At 39.7% G+C, this 16,689-nt stretch overlaps 1 protein-coding gene across 1 annotated transcript in view; it reads right to left on the reverse strand.

Annotated features, from left to right (window-relative positions):
- Positions 1 to 16,689, reverse strand: part of LOC116284472 (uncharacterized) — a 943,500-nt gene that overhangs the window by 242,656 nt on the left and 684,155 nt on the right. The window contains exon 6 of the mRNA XM_072945588.1: positions 7,137 to 7,202. The gene's annotated coding sequence lies outside the window, so the exon portion shown is untranslated. The remainder of the gene's footprint in view (positions 1 to 7,136; positions 7,203 to 16,689) is intronic.

Raw genomic sequence — 16,689 nt, forward strand, 5'->3', positions numbered from 1 at the left:
CTGAAGAGCCAAGTTCTGTTTACTATCACAGCTTTTCCATTTCCTTTTCTCAGAAGAATTTTGGCAGAAAAAGGTATATATACAAATTGCACCAATCACTTATATTGAGATGCTACTTGCAAGTATTCTTCTCTTAAAAATATTCATTTCTTTTCTACCTCTTTTAGACCAGATGTAATTCACTTTAAATTGTCAGATAGTTTTTTCACAGTCAAGGTTGAATGACTTTCAACCTTCCAAATTCTATTTCATGTCCATCATACATCTTAGTTGAATGAACAGTCTTTCTGGAAGTGATAATAGCTAAATTATAAAATCTATTAACAATCCATTCTACCATGGTCTAGTTTTTCATGATTCGATTTAGGGAGGGAAGAACAACTCAGGAATAGAAAAGGACAAGAGTGTGAAATTTAGGCAAAAATAGTGGGCTAAAGTTTGAAATTAGAATTTCAACTAAAGCCTGGTTTAAGAAAACAAACTCAAAACAATCTGAATTTAGGACAGGAGTTATTGCATGTGTGCATGTGTCCACTATGGTGCATGAACATTCTATGAATTAGCTCATGGGCCGTGACTGTAGCATTTCTTATGGAAATAGTGGGTGGCTTGTGAGCGTGATCTCATCCATCCTCAAGGAGCGGGAGGTTGTTTATGTGAAAAGGTTATTAACAACAATAATTCTGAAGAGAGGAAGTGTTACCCACTGTTGCGAGTCAGCAGCTTAGATTCTATTTCTGGATCTATGTGAGTTTTTTTTTAAGAGGTTTCAGACAGGTCATATTTTCTCAGGACTACTGTTCCTGTATCTGTTTGGTATACTAATAGTTTCCATTCACTACTGTATGGCTATTTTGTGAGTTTTAAAAACTGTAGCTAAAGTAATATGCAAAAATGTTTTAAAGTCGTTGGACAACCTCCAGGACAAAGGCGGAAGTGTGACTTCTCTGGAGAACACGTAATATCTTTTCACAGCAAGTGTTGTGTGGTCTTTTTTTTCTTTTTAATGGAAAGCCTCAACACTGCCAAGTAGATTCTTTCCAAAATTGCCACTTAGTGGCTCCTTACCAGAGCTATATGAGTTTCACATGACCTCATTATTAGATATGTTTTGTAACGGATGCATTTTCTTATTTTTTAAAAGGGAAAAAAATCACAATGAATTTCAAAGTCACTAAGAATTTGGGGACCATTTCTGGAACAACAGTCGTTCTTCATATTGAAAATGGACTTGTGAGGACAAGTCTACTTCTCTTCATGAGATGCCCTGGGCAGGTGTGTAGAAGCTGGTGGAACATTATCTGCTTGAGACCAAAGAGGATGCATAGGTGTGGGAGATTTAGCTGTAGGGAAATGATGAAGCAGATGGGGATGAGGGTGGGTGCAAGAATCTCAAAGCCAAGTATGTATATTTATCTCTGTCAATTAATAAGAACTTAAACTTGCAACACACTTTATAGTTTCAGATAGCATACTGTGAATGTTGTTTCATGAAAACTGTAAAGTACAGCAGTGTATTGTTTCAGGTGGAAAAGACTAAAATTTGGACTTATTAACTGATTTGTCCACGGCGGCATTATCTGGAAAGCTAGCATTCCATCTCTAACATTGTGATTCTCCCCCTAGGGATTTGTGTTCTACCCTTGATTCTCAGCTAGGGAGGAAGAGAGAGGGTCTTATACATTTCATGCTCCCTGCCTGCCTATCTGCAGACCTTGGTGTGCAATGTTCCGCCACTGGAGAACCACTGACAGCAAGCCCCCATGAGGGGTGGGTGTCCCCTCCAGTGTGCTGGGATGGGAAACTGCCTGCTAACCACAGAATCTGGCCTTTCTTGGTGGGTGTATTTTTCTTTCTATGTAAACGATGAAACTATATCATGAACATGAAAGGCTTATCTTCATGTTCTCAAGCGAGAGTTTTTCAATACACCCGGATACTTGTGACAATGTTTATCGCCACTCAGAGTTGAAATCTGGCTGCTGCTTTTATGCTCTGATAATAGCTCGAGCCATCCTCCACTGCCTCTATCGAAAACTAACATTCCCCAGGCCTAATTCCCTTCACTGCTGGTGCCCTAGTTTTTCTTTTCTTTTTTTTTCCTTTTCTTTCTTTTTTTTTTTTTTTACTAATGTACATTTTAACTGAAAACACATGACACTGGAGAGATTAAAACCTCTCTAAAACATAAGCGAAGAAACATTTTGTAACTTGACTTTCCTCTGGACTCTATCCCAATGAGATTTTCATGTGGCTGCTGTTCCTGAACGTCACACTGGCATCTCTGTTTTGGCATAAACTTGGAGAAAGAAAGAAAATGGGCTTCTTTTCTCATGAAATCTCATATCAGCCCTCAGAGAAAGGAAGAGGGAACTGTTTCAAGAGAGACATACCTCAATTTTGTTGCAAATCCTTTTCTGCCTTCCAGCCTTCAATATCAATATGTCACACTAAATTATTTCATTAAGTACTTCATCTCCTCTGTAACCTGCTTGTCTTTGAGGACAAACTTTAGATCGGCTGTGTACACGTCTGCAATATTTCGACTCAAAGAACATCTGCTGACTCTTAACCAGAAAGCTATGGGCATTCTTTTCCTCCACCCTTCATAAATATATATTGCAGTTGCCACTGTTATTAAAAAAATTATCCTTTGGTCCTTAGCGATCTACCGCGCTCCACACTCCCTTCATTCTTAAACTGACCTTGCTCCCTGAGAAAGACAAGAAGACATCCTTAAGTGACAACGAGACAAATTTCATTTTGTTAGGGACTGCCTTTTCAATTATTTCTCTCTTCTCGATTTCTCCTTGCTGACCTGGTCCAAGCTGTTACTTTGACAGGGGTCCCTAACCTCTAAATTAAAATATGCAAATTGTTATGCTTCCTTCACTAGGACCAGGATGGTCTACGCACTGTAATTGCAAAAGATTGTTCAGTTCCATTTTATACCAGAAGAATATAGTTACCTGCTTCTGCCATTTCCCATTATGAAAAAAAGAATACCCTGCAGACTGATATATTATAAAGCAATACATTTATGCATCAGTATATTTCTATTCTAAAAATGAAAGATTATTATATTTTGTGACCCACATTCTGCCACAAGGAAAATATGCCCAAATATATCCAAGTACTTTCAAGGACTTGGTGGATATATTTTAAATGTTTCAATAACAAGAAATAGCCAACATTAATTTGAAACATAGCTTTAAAGTACTTAAAATTTTTTAATAGACTTCATACACACAATAGTTACTACCAATGAATTTTTAAAATATTCCTTCTTTAGTAAATTTTTGGAATTGGGATGCTTCCCTAGTTACCTGATCAATCAGTACTGTTCCAGGCTGATAAACAGGTCATTTTCAAGGCCATTCTATATACTGTTTGCCTATATATGCACATACAATATTTTCCCATTATTGTAAAAAAGTTCTGTTTCTCAGATAATAATATAAAATCAGTTTATAAATACCCACTGTGATGACTAACAATATTTAGAAACACTCAAGGCTTATTTCTGTGATGCCATCATATCTGCCGAAATTCTCCAAAATTCCTAAGTGATCATGAATTGTCTCCTGAGCATCATGGCTTTTCCTAGGTTGTCTCGGGAGATCTGGGGTGGAAACCTATTTGGAAACCACTCTATGGGAATCATTTATCTGTAGGTGAAATAACAATAATAAATAAAACTACTGTAAAATCAGAAGGTTATTTGTTACTTTGGAACATTCAGTTGGCCCTTAAACAATGCGGGAGTTAATCCACGTGTAGCTTCTGGTCAGCCCTCTGTATCCACGGTTCCTCCACATTTGCAAATTCAACCAACCAGAGACCGTGCAGTACTGGACTATTTACTATTTGAAAATACCTGCATCTAAGTAGACTTGTTCTGACACTCCTTCCATCACAGGGCAGAGACACGTGTCACAGCCCTGCCTGCTGCTGAGTGTAACCTGCGGCCCTGCTGCCCGGGAAGGCTGGCTGGAGCACCTGGGAAGCCAGGAAGGCCAGCAGCACTCAAGCAGAAAGCCTCGTCAGCAGTGCCACTCATCTGCGGAGCCAGGCGCTGGCCCCTGTGGCCGGCTAACTCAGCATACAGTTCTGCCTATTCGAGACCTGAAACAATAGCTTTGCTGGTCTTGTTGCCTGTTCTGTCATGTCACCCAGGCAGGAGAGCTCATTTGTAGCCCTGTCCACTGCTGAGTGCAGCCTTCAGCCCTGACCAACCAGGAAACCTGGGCAGAGCGCCCAGGAAGCGGCATGGCCCAACAGCACTTGAGCAGAGAGTCTGGCCACTGACTCTACCCTTCTGCAGAGTCAAGTTGGCAGCCCCGGTTGGTCATGGAGTTTCCCATACAGTTTTGCCTGAGTTGGGACCTCCCTGGAAATGAGCCTTACCAGCCATCACGCCCATTCTGCTGCTCTCCCCTTCCCCAGTCAGGGAACTAATTCATAGCCCCACTCACTGCTGAAGGTAATACTCTGTCCCTCCCAATCACAAAGCCTGGCTGGAGCACCTGGAAAGCTGTGTGGCCCAGTAGCACTAGAGCAGAGAACTTGGCCAGTGGCTCTGCCCTTCTGCAGGGCCAAACCAGCCATCTGGCTAAGGAGCTTCATGCACAGTTCTGCCTGATTTGGGACCTCAACCAACAAGCCTTGACAGCTTTGAAGCCTGTTCTGTTGCTCCTGCCCAGGCAGGGAAGATAATTCACAGCCCTGCTTACTGTTGAGTGATACCCCAGCACCCCCTGACCAGGAAACCTGGCTAGAGCACCTGGAAAGAGCCTAGCAGCTTTTGAGCAGAAAGCCTGGCCAGTAGCTCTGCCATCTGTAGAGCCAAATCGGTAGCCCTGCCTGGCCAGGGAGCTTGATGTGCAGCCCTGTCTGATTTGGCCCCCGAAAACTGAGTTTTGCCAGCCTTGAAGCCTTTTCTGTGGCCCAGCCCAGGCAAGGAATCTAATTTGTAGCCCTGAATACAGCATTAAAGACCTACCCCACTAGAAAAACTAATGAACGCATTCAGAAAGCTATGTAGCCCATTCTACAGCCCTGCTTACAGTGGCATGTAGCTAACAGGCCAGCCAGTGGCTCTGCTTGTCTACAGAACAAACCCAGTTGTCCCACCTGGCCAGGGAACTCAGTGCACATATCCACCTGCTTTGGGTCCCCAAACAACTATCCATGTCAGCCTTGGGGCCCGTTCTGCTGCTTCAACCAGGCGCTGAAGCTAATTCATAGCACTGCTTACTGCTGAATTTAGTGCCCAGCTCCCCTATCCCAAGCCCCGCCACCCTCCTAGCTAGAAAACCTGGTTAGAATCCAGACAACTGCAGAGACTACCCCACAGCCATGCAAGGGCAGGGAAGCAAGCCAGAGGTCCTACCCGAAGCGTTCCCAGCAGGCGGCACCACTCCTGACCTCAGAGACTGGGCTGTGGCTTTGCCCCAGAATAGGCCCTGATAGAAGCCTCCCCTCCCAAGGACACCATCAGCTAGCCTGTCCAGAATTCCAGCCTGAACTGACTGGTGACGAACCGTCCCTGCTAAAGAGAATCTGTGAAGTCTAGAAGGGGAGGCCACTCACACATATATGCAGATACTGATGCAAGGAGTGAAGGAATACAAAAATAAGGTAAACCTGATACACCAAAGGAAAGTAATAAAGCTCCAACAACTGACCTTAAAGAAATGGAGATCTATGAACTATCTGGAAAAGAAATCAGAATAATCTTCTTCTAAAAATAGTATAGGGAACAGACAACTAAATGAAATTAAGAAAACAATGCATGAACAAGATGGGAAATTCAACAAAGAAATAGAAGGAAAAAAAAAGAAATATTTGAGGTGAAGAATACAATCACTGAGCTGAAAAGTTCAATATGTAACTTCAACAGCAGACTTGACCAATCAGAAGAGACAATCAGTGAACTACAAGGTAAGGTTAGGGGAGCAAAAATTATTTAAAAAAAAAAAGCATGAAGAAAGCATAAGGGATTTATGGGATACCATAAAAGAAAACAATATATGTATTATAGGAATCCCAGAAGGAGAGGAGAAAGAGAAGGGACAGAAAATATACCTAAAGCAATAATGGCTGAAAACTGCCCAAACCTGGTGACAGAAATGGATATTGTTAAAATATCCATACTACCTACAACATGTATAGAATCAATGCAATCCTTATCATGATTCCAATTGAATTTTTATAGAAATAGAACAAACAATCCTAAAATTCATATGAAACTACAAAGACCCTGAATGGTCAGAGCAAGCCTGTGAAAGAAGAACAAAGCTGGAGGCATCATGCTCCCTGATTTCAAACTATATTACAAAGCTATAGTAATCAAAACAGTTTTCTATTGCCATAAACATATAAACACACACAGACCAATGGAACAGAATCTAGAGCCCAGAAGTAAACCTATGCATATACAGTCAACTAACACTTGACAAGAGACCCAAGAACACTCAATGGAGCAAAGACAGTTTCTTCAGTAAACAGCGCTGTGAAAATTAGATATTCACAAGTACAGAATGAAACTAGACCCCTATCTTACACCACTCACAAAAATTAACTCAGAACAGATTAAAGACTTCAATGTAAGACTTGAAATCATAAAACTCCTAGGAGAAAACATAGGGAAAACTTCTTGACATGGGTCTTGGCAATGATTTTTGGATATGACACCTAAAGCATAAGCAACCAAAAAAAAAAAAAAAAGTGGGTCACATCATACCAAAAAGCTTCTACACAGCCAAAGAAAAACATCAACAAATGAAAAGGCAACTTACTGAATGATTTGCAAACCACACATCTGATAAGGAGCTGATAACCAGCATATATAAAGAACTCATATAATGCAAAAGCAAAAAAATTAAAAATGGGCAAGAAAATCCAAACAGATATTTTTCTAAAGATATTCAAAGGGTCAATGGGTACATGAAAATGTTCTCAATATCACTAATTATAATACCTGTATTATTTAACCAACAGGCTAAGCTGGCATAATTAAGAGACTTCAAACTGCAAGGGATTTATAATACTGGAGTTTGAATACAGGGTGGAGATGACTGGTTTCATGTTAGAATTATCTCCACACAGTGAAAGGGAAAGGGAAGCAGCCATACCTTTAAGTAGACATCCTGTTTCTTCTGCTCCATTCTGGCCAGAATCTAGTCACATGGCAGTCCAAACTGTAAGAGAAGACAGAAAATACAGTTCCAGTCTGGGTGGTTATGCATTCAGGTAAAACTAAGAAACTTAATTATTAAGTAAGGGAAAATGGAAACTGACAGGTAACTAAGTTTCTGCCACTTAGTATTCAATTGTTATTTCTGAATAAATGTCATTTAAGTGGTATTTGTTTAAAATCCAGAACAGTAACACTGGGTGAATTTCCAATAGAATCACAATCATTTTTTCTAAGATAGTATTATACAATTTTAATCAATATTTGCATTAAGAATCATTAATGGGAGAATAGCCATCATAAATTTTTTCCCATTAACAATATATAATATAATTTCTTCTTTCTGTATTATCTAATGTTGTATTATAAAATATTTCTGTAGTTAAAGAGGAAACAAAATAAGCACATAGTAGTTTGTTTGAAATTAGTAAGAGAACTCCATATATATACTTACCCTGAGACAGATAGTGAGGAAAAGAAACCAATATGCTATTGCCCATTATTACTTGTGGACTGTCCCCCAGGTCTTCTTTTATCTTTCCAGAACAACTGCCTTGTTCTCACTGAGACCATTTGGTATAATATTACTTCCCAGGCAGTTTTAGTAGAATGTCAACCCCAGCCCCTATTCGGCATGTCTGCCTGTATTTCACAACATCCAGCAAGGCTGTGGTTGCTTAATTAATTCAGAGCAGTGGTACTAATAATTAAATAACATTCACAATCCATTTTAAGAGTAGCAGTAAGTGATTTTTTTTCCCTCCACCTTGTTTAAATTAGCTATGTTCGTTTTCTAGTCTGTTAGCCTGCCTGAATTGAAATTCAGTTCACTGTATCTTCGTCATTACCTACACATTATGCACCACTCTGCCAAGGGCTTTCAAATACGCTTATTTATATGCGGCCTTTGGGCTTCCCAGAACTATTATAAAAGCAAGTTGACCTAGAGATGCTCACGTTTTTCTCTAAGGGACTGAAATATCTGCCTCATATAGGCAATATTAAGGGCAACGATTTATTTAAGTTCTGAAGTGGAGAGCTAACAAAATTGCATATAAGATACTGACATCAAAATCTGAACAAAGAGAATCTTAGAAAATCATAAAGGCAAAGGCAGATTATATAAAAGTTGATCAAATTTTAATCTAAAAATATCCCATGTAATTTTAATTAACATATTTGTCTAATGCTCCATAAAGTTAAATCATATATAGATGCTTGTTTCTGTGTTTTAGCAACATTATTAGTTTCTCGTATTTCATTTTCTCTGTTCACATGCTGAATTCACCCCTTTGAAGTAATTAGCATAATCACTAACATTATAAGATCATTTTCCTCACTCCAAATAAATGACCATCAAATTCCTGCCTCCTCTCTATATTCAGAAATGCTTAAATAGTTCATTACTACCAAATGACTATGGGGAAATGCTGTGCCTAAGATGAAAGTAGTAATGACTCATACCCCCCACAATGAAGATGAAACTCTTCCACACAAGAATTAATTCACTGTAAAATATCTGAGATCAGGAAGATAATTGAAAGGACTAAAAATAAAATCAAATGCAATAGGTAATCTAAAGGTCATGAGACTTGTCACTAAACAATTAGAAGACTTTTCAATTTGATAGGCTTTATAAATATTGTTGTAAGTTACATTTTGCTTTTAAATTGAGTTTTCTTATATCTAAATGTATAGCTAATGAAAATATCTTATATGCTATAAGCTTTCGCCTATCATTCACATAACACTGATAAAAAAACTAAATGTCATAAGACTTATGACAAACATTAGGTTTTTTTTTTAATTTTGGTAAGGTTAAGCTCTGTTCTGAATTCAAAACAACTTTTAAATGGTGCTCTATCTAAATGTACATCTAATGAAAATATTTTTATACATTACATTTTCACATTTAAATCACACTTTTAGATTTAAGAGGAATCAAAACACTTAATATTACCCTTAATTATCCAACAATATCTCCTGTTGGTAATAGGTTTTACTGACTTTCAAATCCGAACCTATATTATCTGAAACAAATGAGGACAAATAAGGAAGATATTATTCCTAGATTTAAAAATACAAGTAAACTTGATATTGACTTACGTGGCCTCACACAATGGATTAGTGATACTGGTTAACAACAGAATTTAGATTTCTTATTACTGAACTTAGAGTCCAGGTCGAAGCAAAACTGTGGAGAAAACTATTTACTCATAGCATATTTTCTCTTTTGTATACATCACTTTTTTCTCAAATTCCTTCTGAGTCCGTGATGGTCTTAGCATCTTGGTCCCCAGGGCTAACGCACTAGCATGCATCCCTTATGCTGTAAGCCTATTATGGTTGGCATCCACATGAGAGACCAGTGCCTACACCAGACAGGTGATAAAATATTCTGAAAATGACTGATGGTTCACACTAAGTCACATCCTTCCTTTCGTAGCAGGCTTTACTAAAAGAACTCAATGCCAGGGCTAACTTTTCCTCTCTTCAGTATCTGCTCCACTTCAAATTCTTACAGTCCTAGAAAATCTTATAAAAGATCAAAATTCCCTATTATACAAGTACAAGAACAAGAAACATTAGCTAATAAATGCCCTTTACTGCACTATGCACAGAACCTCCACCATGCTAAGCCCAAAGGGCAAGTTTGTTCAGGCAAGAGTCATTTAGTTATATTTAATGACACTAGGTAAATTTTGCTACTTAAGCACCCAAATGTTTTTCTCAAGCTCATCTCCCAGATCTCATGTGGCTGCATGGAAGAATTTCAAGCCACTTAAGGATAGCGTGACTCTCAGAGCAAGTTAAGAATTGACATTATCATTATTGGTCATCTAAAATTTAAAGAGATTAAAGCTTTATCCAAACTTACTTAAAGCTTTATCCAATATTTGTTTTAAGGTTATAGATAAAACCAGAAGACAGCTATTTTTGGCCAACAATGGCCTTATGTGCTAGACATAAAACTGTCTTCAGTCAAGTCTTTGCCCTCAAGGTGATTATACTCTACAAAGAAGACAGACAAACCATGTGTACTTCCAGGCATACCTCATTTTAGGGTGCTTCACTTAACTGTACTTTGCAGATAGTGCATGTTTTACGAACTGAATGTTTGTGGCCACCCTGAATCAACAAGTCTATCTGCCCCCTTTTTCCAACAGCACCTGCGGACTTCATTTCTCTGTGACACATTTTGTTAATTCTCAATATTTCACACTCTTTCATTATTATTTATTTGTGATGGTGATCTGTGATCAGTGACCTTTGAGGTTGCTGCTACTACTGCTGCCTGAAGGCTCAGATGATGGTTAGCATTTTTTAGCAGTAAAGTGCTTTTTAATTAAGGTATGTACTTTTTTTTTTAAGGCATAATGCTATTGCACACTCACTTGACCACAGTACAGTGTCAACGTAACTTTCAGATGCACTGGGAAGCCAAAAAATTCATGACATTCGCTTTATTGAGATATTCGCTTTATTGGGGTGGTCAAGAACCAAACCCGCAACATCTCCAAGGTCTGTCTATAGATAAACAAATAAGGATATTTCCCTTACTGATGCGTACTCTGAAGAAGACACAAAGGATAAAGGCTAACTGGGACAAGGCACTGGTTTCAAAAATGTCCTCAAGGACTGCCTCTATTCAGAGGTCACATGTTCACATGCTCCTGGACGATCAAATGGAGGGACTCAAATGGAGAGCTGGGAGAAGAGCCGTCCACGCAGAGGGGAGCTTGGGGCAAGAACAAGACTGGCACATTCAAGGATCAACAGGGGGTCCCAGCGTAGCTGAGGCACAGAGCGAGGAAACATGGGAGTTGATGAAGTAGAAAAGGCAGATGGGAACCAGATGATGTTGGACCTTCAAAACCATGATGGTAGCTTGGGTTTTATTTTAACTGAAAAGAGAACTCATTTGTAGGGCTTTAAGCAACACAAACACAATGCTTCAGCTTTGAAAAGACTACTCTGGCACTTTGTGTAGAAGCCTACTTCCGTCCATACTGAGAAAATTTGGAAATGAAATACCTTTTCAGCATCAACATGCTTATTTTCCAATAGATAAAATATTCTCTGAAGTGTTTTGTAGTAACACCTAGCTCACTACCCTCTCCTTTACATATTCCAGTCAGCTGACTTCTTGAAATTTGATGGTTGATGGCATCACCATTGCGTTCATAGAAATCCAAGGAAAATGAGAAATAAAAAACAGTCTTATCTCAAGGTTGTCTAAAGAGAAATGTAATTATAGAGAAGTACCATAACTTAACATTGCCAATATACAATGTAAAAAATTCCTTTCGTTGCCAAAATTTGTAAAAGCATTTATGGCTTGCCTCCCCCACAGCTCCACATACTTCTAGCTGAAGAAGCGAAGGGACTTCTTGGGTATGTTCTGTAGGTTTGGTGAAGATTGCCATCTCTAACCCTCCCCAAACTCAGAGACTGTTTGTTTTCTCTCTTAATCCAGATGCCTGCAGATGAAAAGCAGTGACTAGGTTGTCAGCTCACTAATTACAGGTTTCAAATATGCTCTTAATTCATTTGAAAATATGAAATGCTGCTTGTCATCTTAGTGATACATGACATCATCAGTTGCTTAGTTTCCCCAGTAAAACAAATGTTAAAAGCACACTAGAACACTATCTCCCAGTTGGCTATGGCTTGAGTTCACCCTCAGGTGAAACACTAAGGACTAGGAATTGGGTCAGGGATGAATCCAATTTCATTAACATCTGAAAGCTTTCATCTGATAGAACATCCAGTCCTCCTCTCACTGCAAAACAGATCCCTCCCAAGAAAGTTATGAGTCAAAAGAGCAAACTAGAGTCCCAGTGGTGATACTTCTAGTGCCGTGAGTCCTAGATTAAGGGACGTAAATAATAGATGGCCTGTTCACTGGGGAATTTATTTCAGCCCTTCTCAAAAAGCAGATGGAAATTTTAACCCACTCACATCTGATTTCAGTTTGGAGCCATCATTCTTTTCCTCCAAAGAACAGACTGAACTTCAGGCTAGTGAAATAATTTCAAAGCTATCTGATCGGTGTACAGTATGAACCTGAAAATTGTGTGATGAATCACTGCTCTGACCTTCTGCCCTGATATAGTTGACTGCCTAAGTTATTTATCTTCCAGACCCAAACAATCACGTGATAGCATTTACCCTTCTGGTGGGAAGGGTGGGGGACTCTTGGTGGAGGTACTGGTATAGGCCTCTTTTGATTTTGACTTTGTATATGTGTATGTCTATCTACAGACAAAACTACGCTGGGTAATCTTTGTTTCCTTTCCCAGATTCACTCTGGTTTCTCACTGAACTCAGCTGATGGAAAGCTCTGGTAGGACAGAGGGCAGGAGCAAAGTGAGGTCAGGGTATGTACATCCTAAGTTCTGCCTGAGCTCAGCTACTGGATGGCAGTGGCTACATTTCTACGTGGAAGGTCATGGTTCCATCTGGCTGCCCTCTCTGACATCTTCCAGTCTCCCCAGTTCTCTTAACCTTGCCATACCTCCATGAATAGTCCCTGCTTTAATTTCTTTTTGTTTGAGGGTGCCATCTCTTTCCAAAAAAACTGATTTCAAAACTATGATAAGGGAATTAAATTTTCTATGGTATTATATATTATCACTATATACTATTTTACTATAGATGATCAAGGATACAATATAATCAGTCTAAGATATTTCATTAGAATTAATTGTAAAAGAATAATTGTATATGATTCCTGAAATGGTCTACTGGCGAAAATTTGCCTTAGCACACATCAGTCAATAAACTATGGCTAATCTTCTAAAGTAAACAGCAGATGAGAGCTAGCATTTACTGTAAGTCCTCTGTGTACCAGAGAATTTATATGTTGTACTCTTTAATCATTACAACAACTATATGAATTAGAATTAGTAAAAATCAGAGAAAATACTCAAAAGCACAAATCATCCTGAGATATTTCCACCTTATTCATGCTGCTGCCATTCAAAGGCGCTAAGACAAACTTTCTATTTTCATTATTTGCTATGCAAAGTTCAGAGAAGTCAGAATAAAAAGGAATTTATGAAAATTAAGCAAATGCTGTCTCAAAGCATTGTCTTTGGGGACTGCCATGGTCTATAAGTTTGTGTCCCCCTAAAACTGATATGTTGGAATCCTAATCCCTGAAGGTGACAGTATGTGTAGGTGGAGGCTCTGGGAAGTCCTTAAGTCATGAAGGTGGTCCCTCGTGAATGGATTTGGTGCCTTATAAAAGAGGCTCACAGAGACCTCTAGCCTCTTCTGTCACATGAACATACAAAGAGAAGTCTTCCACCCAAAAGAGGGTCCTAACTCCATCCTCCTTGTACTCTGACCTCGGACACTCAGCCTCCAGAACTGTGAGAAATAAATTCTGTTGTCCACAAGCTACCCAGTCTGTGGTATTTTGTTATAGTAACCTGAACACACTGAGATAGGGGCAACCCTCTCCATCCCAACCAGCTTCCGTGGATTTAGGCAACAGCTTCCTCTCAGCCCAATCCTTCCGATGTGTCTGAGATGGACCACTGCCATGAGGTTGACGAGGAGGACGTCAGCTACACGGGCTAGAACAGCAGGCTTCTCTCTACAGCCTCTCTAACTAAAAGCCCCAAAGTCTTAATGCTGAAGCCACTGGTTCTTATGTATCAGTGTAAATTAATACTATACCTTATAAAAGCAGAATGCAGAGTACATGTATTTCAGTGAAGCCACGGGATTTTTTTAAAATTATTGAGATATAGTTGATGTACCTTCTTTGTCTGATTTTGGTATCAGAGTGATGCTGGCCTCATAGAATGATTTCAGAAGTGTTCCTTCCTCTTCAGTTTTTTGAATAGTTTCCCTTGTGATTTGATGACTACCTTCAGTGTTATGTTTGGATTCTTTTTTCTTTTTGTGGGTACCTATAATAGGTTTTGGGGATATATATATATATATATGATTTTAGTTGATCTCTTAATTTTGAACACATTCTAACTACCCTACATTTTTACTCTCTACCCTCAGTATAATGTATTCAACATCATATTTCACATCTTTTTGTTCTGTGTATCCCTTAACCACTTACTATAGGTAACTGTCCTCCTTTTGTCTTCTAAGCTTCCTTCTAGCTCTGTAAGTGGCTAATCTACTACCTTTACTATATACTTGTCTTTACTGGTGAGATTTTTTCCTTCCCCAAGTTTCATATTTCTAGTTGCAGTCTTTTCTTTTTTGCTTAGAAATACCCCTTTAACACATCTTGCAAAGCTGGTTTAGTGGTGTTGGACTCTGTTACCTCTTGCTTGTCTGCAGAACTCTTCTTCTCGCCTTCAAATGTGAATGATAATCTTGCTGGGTAGAGCATTCTTGGTTGTAGGTGTTTCCCTTCCATCACTTTGTATGTGGTGCCACTCCCTTCCGGCTTGCAGTTTTTGCTTAAAGTTGGCTCATGGTTTTATGAAAGAAAGTTCCTTTGATTGTAACTAGTTGTGTTTCTCTTACTACTTTTAAGATTCTCCTCTTCTCTCTCATTTTTGCCATTTTAATTATAATGTCTTGATGTAAGCTACTTTGAGTTCATCTTACTTGAGACTCTCTGTACTTCCTAGACCTGCATGTCTGGTTCCTTCCCCAGGTTAAGGGAGTTTTCAGCAATTTTTTCTTCAAGTAAGTTCTCTGTCCCTTCCTCTCTCTCTTCTCCTTCTGGGACCCTATCATGAGAATGTTAGTATGCCTAATGTGGTCCCAGAGGTCTCTTAAACTATCCTCATTTAACTTTTTTTTTTCTTTTTTCTGTTTAATTGAGTGATTTCTATTTCACTGTCTTTCATATTGCTGATCTGTTCCTTTGTATCATCTAATCGACTTTGATTCTTTCTGGTGTATTTTTTATTTCAGTTATTGTATTTCTCAGCTCTATTTGATTCTTCTTTATTTTTCTTCTTTATATTTTCTAACTCATTGTTGAAATTCTCGCTGTGTTCATCCATTCTTCTACCTAGTTTGGTAAGCATCTTTATAATTATTGCGTTGAACACTTTATTGGGTAGATTACTCATCTCCACTTCCCTTAGTTTTTTTCTGATGTTATGGCTTGTTCCTTTGTTTGGAACACACACCTCAGTCTCCTGATTTTGCCAAGTTCTGTGTTTATTTCTTGTGGTAGGTAGGTTGGTTATGTTTCCCGATCTTGGAGAAGTGATCTTGTGTAGGAGACATCCTATGGGGTGCAGCAACATGCTCCCTTCTGTTTATCAGACTATATGCTCTAAGGCCACCCTCTCTGTGGGCTGTGTGTGCCCTTCTGCTGCGGCAGGGCCAATTACTGTGGATGCACTGACAGGTAGGGCAGGCCCCCCGGGCCTGGTCAGCTGTGAGGCCATACCTTGTGCAGGGGCCGTGGGCCAGCTGGAGGGCAGAACAAGTTTCCTGTGCAGTTGGCTGCATGGCCCAGGGTGGCTTGGGGCTGCTGCCAGCCAGCTGGAGGGCAGAGCTGGGTTCCCATGTGGTTGTGTGCATGGCCCATTAATAAAGCCATAGGTTTTGAACTCAATTTCCCTTCTGGCATATTAGCCAAAGTGCAAACACCCAGTACAAAATGCTTTCCTACCTTTCCCCCTAGTATTTCCATTAACAAATGGTTAGTTCGGCTGAAGGGTTTCCAGCCGTCCCCGGACACATTAGTGAGCCCAGCTGACCTGCATCTCTCTTCCTGCACCCCATGGTTGCGGGATGCAGAGAACCTCCTGAAGTTCAGGCTCCCACAGCTCCCTCTTCTTCCACGTTCTCCCTCCTGCATCGGACTTTTTCCAGGTCAGCGAGTTTAGAAGTAGTCCTCCAGGGCCCCACCCGCAAGAGGAGAAGTTCCCTGAGCATGCTGCCTTCTGTCCCCTACCTGCTCCCATCGCCACCTCAGCTCCCTGACATCATGCATCCATTTGACACTTCCTCTGCTCCTCCCACAGCTCAGATCACAGGAGTGGAGGCAGGGATCCCTGTTACCCGTTGGCCTCTCCCTTACCTTAATTGCAAATGACCGTATCAATTACAAGAGAACAGAGTGTCCAGTCAGCATCCCCAGAGAAGGCTGTCTGAGAGAGTTTAGGCTTTTCCACTTTCCTTTTAAGGAGTCATATTTCTTTTCTCTTGGGAATGGCTGTTGCAATTAATCTAAGTCGGTGTGCTCTCCTCCTACTTCTCTCTTCCTCCTTAACTGTCTCACTTCCTTCCTCCCTTCCTTTCTTTCTTCTTCCTTCTCCATTTTTCCCCTTCCTCCATTCAGCCCTTTATTTTGCTCTTTTATGGGAAAAATAGCGAGCAAATAATGGTAAACACATTTTAAAAGGTGATAATTAAGAGGTGAACCCCATATGCTTGGCCTGTAGTGGAAATGTATATTTTTAAAGAAAAAAGGCACTTAATAGAAAGGACCATGTCTATGGTAGGAGGCACACTAAAGAAAATGCATAAATGTGAATACTATATATTTG

This window comes from Vicugna pacos, chromosome 20, assembly GCF_048564905.1.
Source record: "Vicugna pacos chromosome 20, VicPac4, whole genome shotgun sequence".
Lineage (NCBI taxonomy): Eukaryota > Metazoa > Chordata > Mammalia > Artiodactyla > Camelidae > Vicugna > Vicugna pacos.